We start from the raw sequence: 11,589 nt of genomic DNA on the forward strand, positions 1-11,589 counted from the left end.
AAGCACATTCACACATTTGACATGGTGTTTCCCCCCTCTGCAGGAAGCCACATCATTTGTAGTCAGGCTTCAGTTTTTCCGCCCTGTATGAGCCGTTACTCCAATTGACATCGCCTTGGCCCTTCAGTCGAAGCTTTGGAGCGAACAGTTTAGTCAATAACCAAACGAGAAATGAAACTACCATAAGCATACCACGTGCAACACTTTCTCCAAAAGAAAGTTCCATTTTGACTCAGTGACTATGATTAATCTGTCTGGGCAGATAGTGAACCATTATACAATAATATGCTGTGTTAATCTTTATGCCTAATGTTTCCACCTCAAAAAAGAAGCAACAAAAATTGTTTCAAAAATCACTGGAACATTGTAGGACTATGTGTTGTGTAAATCTCTCTCATCTCATTATGTTATTACTTTTACTACCCTTCACACGTGGGTCATATTATCTGTTGGAGGTTTCACTGCAATTACAGTGGCATTGATCACACTCACTGTAAAAGTTTATACTTTTGCACTGAGATTCTCTGATGTTATTTTTTATAGTGATTCTGTTATTCCAATTTTGAGCTACATATTTAGAAAGCATTGCTGACTTGTTTATCTATTTTTGTACAGTATGTTTCATACTACATCAAGGCTCTGACACAAGAAAGATACGAGGGTATGCCACAATAAAACCATAGTAATGTTTTGCTGACATCTGCTGGTTAGTGTAGCTGCAGCTAAACAAAAAGCTCTGAATTTGAGGGTCGGCAAGATGATTAACAAGAAGAATAATGTTTATTTATAAAGACATGTATCTATGATTTCTTCTCATTAAATGTGCTTATTATAGTTTTTCTCAAAAAATGATTGAATCTTTGATGAGGAGTTGTGATATGACTATGTATTGCTTTAAAGGACCACAAGCCAAAAAAATTGGGAACCACTGAGATAGAGTCCAGGGGGCCCTATGCTAACTCCTCCCCACAGTTAGTGTTTAAGTTAGACTTAAGGTATATGCCAGTACTCTACTTTCAAGCTCCAGGTAAAATACAGCTGAATGTTGGTGGACATTGTATAAAATAATTCAATTCAACTTTATTAATCCAACTAGGGGCAATTCATTAAAACTACAGCAGCTACAAACAACACACACATACACAGCACACAAGCCTACATATAGGCCTACACCCTAGAGAGTAGTTATCCAATTTGAGAAATTGGGGTCATGAGGATACTTTATACCCATCTGTAGCTGTCATATGGTGTCTGACATAAAAGGGAGTCCAGGGGTGTACAGAAGAAATCTTCTCCCCCTGCTGGTAAGATTCCCTTACATTTTAAAACCCTATCCTTGAGAACATACCTTTGGTAATTCTACACTAGACTCAGAGTCCATGACCCCAGTTTGTTTAGTGTCAGACCTCTGCCCTGGATTTGATGACAGTCCTGTTTAACTGATCCTGCTTGTTGACCCCTGTGGTTAGAAAAGTGTTGACCTCATTCTCATTTTTTCACTAATGTTGACCTCTGAATATGACACAGCAAATCATCACTTACAGGCCAGGCCAACTGCTAATGCTGTGTTTTAGGAAGCAGTAGCTGATGGGAACCAATACTGAGATACATTGTTGCAATACAACTGAACTGTTTAGGTGAACACACACACACACACAATTACTCTATTATACTCTTAATGTAAGTCATTATCATTTTATTATTATTATTATTATTATTATTATTATTATTATTATTATTATTATTATTATTATCATTATTAATGATAAAAATACAAAATATATTATGAATTATCTACATATGACCTACACAAGACATGAGAATGTCTCCACCATCACCAGTAAATAAAATCTTTATCACCACAATTAATCAGATTGAATTGTTTTCAGATGTCTGTGTTTATCTGAGGCTCTTAAGATAACAATGTACTTGACCCAATACTTTATGATGGCAGGAAAGCAGTTGTTGGATAAGGAGCAGCAAAGTAATGGAAAACAATCAGATGACTCGGGACACGAGTGTAAACAGATTACGGTTGATAAGCAGAACAATATGGTGGTCTACCTGGCACTCATGCAAGGGGATGGGCTGCTTGTTTAGTTTGGCTGGCAACTCGCAGAGATTTTGGATTTTAAGGATGTTACACTTATACATCTTTAGACAAAGTAGGAAATGCTGGATTTTTTACCATAATCTAGATTTCCTCATGAGACACATAACAGAGATACAAAGTAAATAGTTACCAACCAAATAAGAACAAGGAACTGTCCATGTATATCGGTGCAGTAAAATAAATCACCAGCAGGGAGTGATGTATCATTAGTTGGTTGCTGAACTTGCTGAAGAGGGTAGAAATATGTATACTCTACATGCAAAAAAATAACTGAAAAACTCCCTGAAAACACATGATGTTCACACATTTGGGTGCATTCACAAACCCTTTGATCACTCTTAATGACCCACGGACGTGACTACCTGTAACACGCCTGCCTCCAAGTACAAACGTACATCCACACATGAGTGCACACACACACACACACACACATATACACACACACACGCATCATACACACACAATTCTTATAATGAATTCCCTTACGTAATTTATTTGAATTCATTAACAGTTTCAATGCTCTCTAGATTTCCTCCTATCAAACGAAAGACTTTGGGATTGTCTTTCTTTCATTTTCTATCTTTCTAAACACAGATACTTTGTTTTGTGTGTCAAGTGGCATGCAGAACCAGTGCTTATGGAGAGGCGGAGTGGTCAGAGTGACAGCTCGTGGGCTGTGTTGCGTGAGAGTGGCTCGGGCTGTTCTCAGACTCTGTGTGGTCTGGGTGTGTGGTCTCCAGCTGACGGGCAGGGAGGAGGACGGGAGAGCCCTGTGTGTGTGTGTGTGTGTGTGTGTGTGTGCGTGTGTGTGTGTGTGTGTATGTGTATGTGTGTGTGTGTGCGTGTGCGTGTGCGTGTGCGTGTGCGTGTGCGTGTGCGTGCATGCTCATGTGTTTACTTTATCCAGAGTCAGGTCCAGGCTCTCTGTAGCCATGGCTTGACTAGAAAGCTCTGCCTTCCGCCACTCAGCAGCCCCGGTCTAAAAGATAAACACACACTGCCACCACTCTGACATGGCTCATCTAAGGATAATTTTTTATCCATGTATACATATGGGACCTGAGAGACCTTTAGGTTAGAGGGTCTTAGGCTAGTGTAATTTCTGAAACTATAGCCTTGTATGGAGTAATTGTTCAACTGCGTTCCCTTACATTATTGGATAAGAAATTGACATAATTCCTTAATTTTACCTACAGATTGTATTGATGGAAATTTAGCATATTTGTAATTGTCACATATGTACATTTTACTTTTTTTGAACATATTAATCTTTTTTCATCAACTATTATTTCTTATTAATTTTTATCATTTCTATCCTTTTTTCTAATTTAGCACACCATTTGGAGCATGCCACATTGCATTTTACTACACATATTACTTGTTCTGTATATCTGATGTAAAACTTTGAATCCTTGAATCCAAGTTGATGACCAGATTATTATTTTCATTTATGCTCTGAAGTAAGCCATGCATGAACGTTGGTTCTCTGACTCAGCACTATGGTGTAATTAAATATTTATAATTTTTATGGGATTCCTGATGTGCTAAAAGAGTACAGCTCAGTTTATTTTTTCTATGCATCTGAAATATTTGTCTCATCTTGAATGAATCTGCGTGTTATGTTTTGGTTTTCATCTTTTCTTTTTCTTGTTTGTGAATATTTTGGCAAGTGTGTTATGTGTATGTTGTTTGTGACAAAATCAAATAAATTTGCTATTCTGTTATTTTATTATAATTTTTATGTGTCTTATTATTTGTGATTTAATCTGCAGACAGACCCAAGTAATAAATTAAAGGCATCACCAATCATTTAATGCTCTTGCCTTAATGATCATTAAGTGCAGATTCACAGTGAAGGAAATTAGATTTCATACAACCTCCATCACGCTTCCCTCCTGCACACACACACATTCAACCATTGGGCTACTCTACACGTCTTCTCTCCCTCTCCCACAGCGATCTCAAGGGAAGGCTGTGTAATGCAGCACTGCTGAGAACGCGCCATGAAAATATAAATACAACCTCGCCGCATTTCAACCATGTAAATAAACAGGGCCACCCAAATTTCCAATTAGAGCTGGTGTGGAAGCAGGAAATGGGGTAGACAAGAGGAGACCACACCCCCTTCTCTCACTCCTGCGAAGCGTCCAGGTCCCAGGTCCAGGTCAGGCCAGGCAGTTCTTTTTCACTATTCGTATATACACCTAGGAAAAGTAATATGCTATATAACCCAGATAATCGTGAGCCAGGATGTGCGAGCTGCCTCTAAGGAGGAAATCAGGTGATGTAGCATAAAGAGCAACAAAGTAGGTCTAAGGAGGAGGTCGTTGGACATTCGTAGGATGACGCATGGAAAATTGTGCATAACATTTAGTAAGATATTAAGATATTATCGATATGTTGGTCAGGGACATGGGACAGAAGCAGAAGAAGGGGACTACAGCATTCAGCACCCCACTTAAGGCTGTTTTTGCATATCCCTCTTCAGCTCCACTATGCTCCTACTCATTATCCTTTCAAGGATGGGACTCACAAAGACTTCCACAATATTCAGATATGGGCATGGAACGAATGTGTGGGATTTGATAGTATACCTATGAAATCACTATAATCTTGGTAATGCATAAGATTTTTGTGTCTCAACCTCATGAACATTTAAATTACTTCATTTTGAGAAGCCAAGCCTTACACCAGCTTGCCTTATCAGTTCCATCAAGGTTATCAGGCCATTCCGATCTGGCTGAAATGAAGCATTCTCTCTGTATTCCACGTCTTCTTGGAACAGCTAGGCAATGTTATTACGCAACTAAGCGCTGAGACCACCCAGGAGCTGTGGTCCAGTTGTGCGAGGCAGGGTCCTTGTTGTGATAAGAAAGACAAGCCTTGGGATGGTGCTTTGATAGTGTAGCAAGGTTCGCTATCGCTGCCGGATCAAAGTCTGATAGAATCGCCTGGCACTCACTAGGTCGAACTCAATCACTGTTTCAGCTGTGGTCGATTGGCAAACATCATGGGGCCTATTAGTTAACATAAACATACAACTTAGTGAAATTACCCCAGAGAGTCAAAGAGCTGTGTCATGAAAGTCACTTTCTCTCCAGATATGGCTGTAAGGGATTTCACCACATGTCTTAATGACTATAATTCACCCGGAAAGGGCAGAGCTCATTTAGATAAAGTCTTAGGGAAGACTCTTAGGTAATAATTTACAGTTGGACAACTTTGACATTGTGTCCTGTTGAGTTGTCCTTGGATGGCACCAACAGATACCCCAAAACGGTGTATTTGGAGCAAATCTTCCCCCATTCATCATCCATTGTTCAGTGTTTATGTTTAATAGGTCTCTGACTGCTGTGTCTCTTCCCTTACAAGCTCCAAAACAGCCATACAGGAAACAGACAGTATAAACACAGGGCTCAGGAGATCCTCTCTTGCCTTCACTATGAGCTGCAGAACCTCAATGTACACATGCAGAGACACTGGCTACTCATTTTGAGAGAGTTTGTAAAACCATGAGCTGTCACTCAAGTAGAATTTTGACCAACTTCTGGTGAGGTTAACAGATTCACAAATATTTGCTGGAGACAGTGTTGTTCTCTTTTACTGCAGACTCAAACATGATGCATTTCACTGACAGATCATGCCATATTGCTCTGACAGATTTGTCTGATGTTATGTAAGCTGAGAACAAGAGTCTTTAGCCATGCTTGTGACTCTCTGAGGCTGCACTTATCTGGTACTTTGAGCTATACAAGCTAAGGTCATCATGCTAAGTAACATGGTCACAGTGACAATACATGCTGATGTTTACATGTTTAGTAATGTTCACCATCTTAGTTGCTACTTAGCGCTAGAAACCAAGTACAACAGAGGCTGATTGGAAGGTAATTAGTTTTCCAGGTATTTGGTCATGAACCAAAGTATTGGAGAAATTGAAAATTTGACTTTATGATGGTGCTCGTGAAAAAGTTATGAGATCACTAAAGCAACATAAATATATTAGAACCAAATTTCATGGCAATCAATCCAGTAGTTGTTGAGATATTTTACTCAAAACCACAAATGTCAACTTCATGGCGCCACTAAAGGAAAAGTCAGGAGATCACCAAAGTCATTAGGATTCATCATCAATCTGGGAACCATGATTGTCTGTAAAAGCATTTGTTATGCTTAATCATCTTTTAGGTGTTGACATATTTTTTCTGTATAAAAGTCCATGATAATCTATCAAATAGTTGGTGAGATGTTTTAGTCTGGATCAAAGTGGTGGAGCGACCGACTTTGTTATCCCTAGAGAAAATTCGAAAATGACAGAGGATGTCACATTGGAAGTTAGTCAGTGAGATACTTCAGAATCAGAAAGCTGTGTATCATCATGGAACAGTCACATCCTAGAGATATACAGTCAGGTCTCTCGGTTGCTACGTGATGTTCCACAGTTCAGGATTCAGACTGCCAGACTGGATTCAGAATATGGGAAAACACAGTAACGCAGCATTAATTCTTAAGTGCACCGCTGCAATTACATTCTTTAAGGTGTAAACATGAAAAGGACACGCTGCAAACTTTCCACTAATATTGACCTTCCATTAAAGGAGACTTAAAGCTTTCTGTCCTGCTTAAGTGTTAAGACCTCTGCAAGCCCCTGGCCCCGGGGGAATGTATTTTTAACAGCAGTGTGGTGGTTTTAACAACCTCGGTTAGAACAACATGCTGCAGACTGGTACAGCAGGGAAACACCCCGGCGCTGGATTAAATTGCCTACTGAACATCAGTGGGAACAACACCAAGATCTATTTGCCTAGAGAATATTCATTTGCTGTGTGATAATAAAGATTAGTGACAAGCTGGTCTGTCAATAACATATGAATGGAGCTCTTGTGTGCTTAATGTTGTTTGAGTCAATCTTGTGTAAATTGTGACTTTGTCTCAGTGTGTATTGCTACTACATGCAATAAGCTGTCTGGAAAACGATTCTCAAAGCAGAATCTTTGGGATATTGAAAATATGCAGTCTACTTGTGTTGTGACCATAGAAGGCAATCATGTAGTGTACTATAGTTGTGAGGTCCATTGCTAAGATTTTTTCTAAATATGTAAAACAAATTCCATTAACGTTTTAAAGTTTTATACATTGTCTTTAGGCCTAAACAAATATGGAATCAATCACAATTTGAGCCTAGTGCTGCTGTAAATGCCACTTTAATTATCATTTATTCAGATTTACCACAAAGATCACATACATAGTCTAACAGTGATTTACTTGTTATATTATTTTGGGAAACAGAGGACAAATTGTAGTTAAATTAAAATTAATTTAACTTTAAAATCATCTTAAGAAAATGATTTGCAGAGTAAAGCATTTCAAAACAATTAAAACAAAATAGTTGAATCTGGTGTAAGTTATTTTCTTTTGGCTTTTTGATTTAGTGGTACAGTAAATATAGCATACAGTACATGTTTTTTCTTATTTTCAGTGACACAGAATTTGCTTTCCAATGAATGAAAATGCATAATTTTTTTTATTTTGTTCCCAACTAACTTAAAATATCCCACACTAAATTTCTTGATATGGGCCCAAATGCAACTTTGTTCTTTTTCTGCAACTTGCACCTGGAGGCTCTGATGAACACAAATGTTTTTTTCTAAGTGAAAATGTAAGTACACAGTAGCTTATATATATATATATATATATATATATATATATATATATATATATATATATATATATATAGACTGTAGATTTTACATTTTCACGTGGAAAAAAACATTTGTGTTACATACATACATAATACCCTCCTAATATGTTTGTTTGTGTAAGATAATATAATAATATATAATAATAATCTTTTTGCCCTCTGACTAAATGGATAGGCTGGAGCCTGATCACTGTGCTGCATGTTGTTTTTATTTGTATTTGGGTGAAATGTTCCTGGAATTTTTTTTTTAACCCCACTAGTGTTTATTGATGCTTTAAAATCATTGCTTATCTATTGTAATACACACAACTAAACTTTTTAATGTAAATGAAATAGTAAAAAATACATAATCAATTTTACAATGTCTGTTGGCTTATTTTACATCTTCTAGAGTTGATCTTTCCAAAAACATAAACACTAAATACCTTTTTCTTTCTGTTCTTATATATCTTATATACCAGATTTCAGATCTTCTCACCAAAAATGAGCTGTAAGTTGGCAGTAGAAACTGGTTTGTTTTTTAAGAAAACCAAAGAGAACATGGATTATATGCTTTGCTTAAAGGTTTATTACAAACATTACCACTGGGCTAATTCACAAATAATACATATTTGTATAAACCACATTATTTGCAATTGGCCAAATATAGATTACCCAGCTGTCATTTACATAACATTTCCCTTATACAGACTATAATTTATGCCTAGTGTGACAACATGAAAACATGGCATACTATTATAAACACCTCATCACTGGATAATTTCAGAACGTTTAATAGATAACAGTTTTGAAGACCCACAGTAAATGTGTTATTTTTGCTTCATTTTATAGAAATTCTGAAATTCAACAAGTCATCAGCTCTTTTCCAGCTGAGACACATGGGACCATCCGTCTCTTCTGCCCAGCAGGGGGCATGGTTGAACACACCTATGTGACCATTTTAAAATGACATTTGGCATAGTGTATGCTTACATCAAAAGTTCACTGAGAATATGCAAGACTTTTCTGTGTACATATACACAACAAGTAAGCTTTTTTTTCACAAAATATAGACTATTTTTCCTGCCAATACAAATGAATGGAACCAACACAGAAGTCATAAATGTTATCATTCAAGCAGTTAATTTGAATGAGCTGCCCCCTAGTCTGCAAGCCTTGCCCACCCACATAATGTTCCATTGTGTGTGTGTATGTGTATGTGTGTGTGTGTCTGTGTGTGTGTGTGTGTGTGAGAGAATATGTGTGTGTGAGAGAGAGAGAGAGAGAGAGAGAGAGAGAGAGAGAGAGAGAGAGAGAGAGAGAGAGAGAGAGAGAGAGTGTTATGGTTATGGCATTTGAGTTTGGACAGCATCAGACCTTTGATCCTGCCATTGTGTGTCCACCTTGATCGGGCACAAACAAAGCTTATCTGCTGACTACTAGTGCCACATAACCACTCCTTCCTTCAGGTCATTAGCTTATTTACATAGACTGGACACTCAGACATGACCTTGCAAAGTCATTTGCAACGTTTCTCTAATACTTCTATCAACACTAAGTCATCAGTCAAATGCTTTACACAGGATTCTTAGGAGGCAATACACGTGTCAAGTTAACCTGACTTAGACTTAAAACAAAAGGGCAGGTTACATCCGACCCTGCAGGATTTTATAAGCCCCCAAACAAAAATCAAACAAATGTGCACAGAAACATCATTATAACTTTGAGATACTGTACACTCCTTGATTTTATTATACAGTAGCCGCCCCAACATGGCATGATTGTGGATTATCCAGAGCAACAGTGACACTGTTTCCAGGAAAAAGATGCTGCTGTTGTGCAAATGTAATTGTTCAACGCTGTAAACTGTACAAAATTCCACTTGCCTCAATGATAGTGAGGTCAAGACAGAAATCTCAGTTTTTTGAAAACCTGGTCAAATAGAGTCAAAACTATACGCAAGACTACCCCGAACAGAGAGTGAGCCAAAACAAAAATGGGTGAAATTACCCATTAATGCCTCCAGAAAACTCAAGCTCAAAATGAATTACAAAAACTTAAGTTTAGAAAGATAAATGCCTTGAAATATGGCCAAATTATAGAGTTCAGGAGTGCAAGTTGGGGTTCAGGAGTGCAACTTGTTCAAAGTATTTTCAAAACTATACCGTAAACATTAAGTCATGAGGAAACATTCCTGAAAAAGTATATTTTTTAAAGGTATTAAGCTGTTCTTGAGTGACTTTCTAACCATAACAAAACTAATGCAGTGCAAACATAGCCTAACAGTGAAAGTAAATACACTGACTAATCTACTATTCTGAATTGCTATTGTATTTTTTCACCTAATGTTAAGTCATTGTCTAACACTATGTTCACAGAAAATGAATACTGCATTTACCTAACTATACATGCTTTATAATGCATGTGAAAGCTGCACCCTCGCAGGTAAATACGTCACTTTCTGCTCATTAAATGTTATTTTGTCAGATAAGAGAATATTAACTACATTCTGTAAGACATATATTGTAAATGTGTAAATAAAACACACCCTCTTTCTCAATAGGAACAATGATAATAAAACAGACCAACAGAAATTTGTGCTTTCTCAGTGTTGAGTAGTTACATCCTGTGAGGTCTTCAGTATACATGGCTGTGCTGCCCTCCTCCCCTTCTTGTTCATCTGTTGAATGCAATTCATCAAGTTCAATAATGTGATCAAGAACCCTGTTCCATGTTGCTGATTGAGTATTAACTTGGCTCCTGTCTTTCTGGTGGTTTTGGCAAAAATTACAGGCATTTCTATATTAATAGTATGAAAAGTTCAGAAGGTAACTCAGAGAGTCTGTAAAGCTTGATCTCTTTGGGTAAGTTCAGTGCATCAACACAACAATTTTAACACTCTTATATGATGTTCACTGTTCACTGAGTGGTTTCTTCCAGTGAAAGATGTTATAGTCAGAAATCTTAAACCCTAAAAGGGGATACTGTATATCCTATATTTGATTTTCTCTTTTAGAGTACTGTGTCGTGCAAAAACATTTCATTTTGAGCTTTAAGGTAAAAATGAATAAATCAGGTTAATAAGCATGGTATTTTGGTTTATATTCATTTAACCTATTATTTTACACTAGGGTTTTATGAGAAGGTTTGCATTATTCTCCCTCTGCTTCTGTCTTCATTCTCTCTCTGACTGCTCTTTCTAACTTGATAAAATAAACAATATCTCGCTCAACAGAAAGATTAATAGCTGATTGTCAATCATTTATCATGTAACTAATGCAGCCATAATCATGTTAGGACAATGCAGTCTAGGATTAAACCAGGAAACATGCATCATTAATCACTTTATCAAATGCATTGTGTTGAAACTAGAATTGTCACTTCTGCACTGAATATATAATATGGTTGTGTGTTTGCCCATTAGGATGCCATTCTAATGTGGACATTATTAATCAATTAGTGCTGCCGAGGTTTGATTATTTACAAATGAAAAGAAAAAAAGAAAAGTTAAATATTCATATACCCCTAAAATAATTTTACTATCTTATCTGTAAGAATGTTGTCCCACATGGTGTCACTTTTCACGTGGTGAACTCCTAGTTTGAGAGTGAGACTCTGTATTTGTAACTCCAACTCTAGAGGGCCCTGCAGTCAGAGGTGGAGACCACTGCTGTGTCTTTATAGCGTGACTGGGCAGAACACAGCTGTCAAGAGGTGTGGAAAGGCCTCTCTGCTGCTCTCAGCTGTGAAAACAGTTAACAAGAAGCCCTTCACACACACCCACACACACACACACTGA

This window comes from Perca flavescens, chromosome 12 (assembly GCF_004354835.1).
Source record: "Perca flavescens isolate YP-PL-M2 chromosome 12, PFLA_1.0, whole genome shotgun sequence".
Lineage (NCBI taxonomy): Eukaryota > Metazoa > Chordata > Actinopteri > Perciformes > Percidae > Perca > Perca flavescens.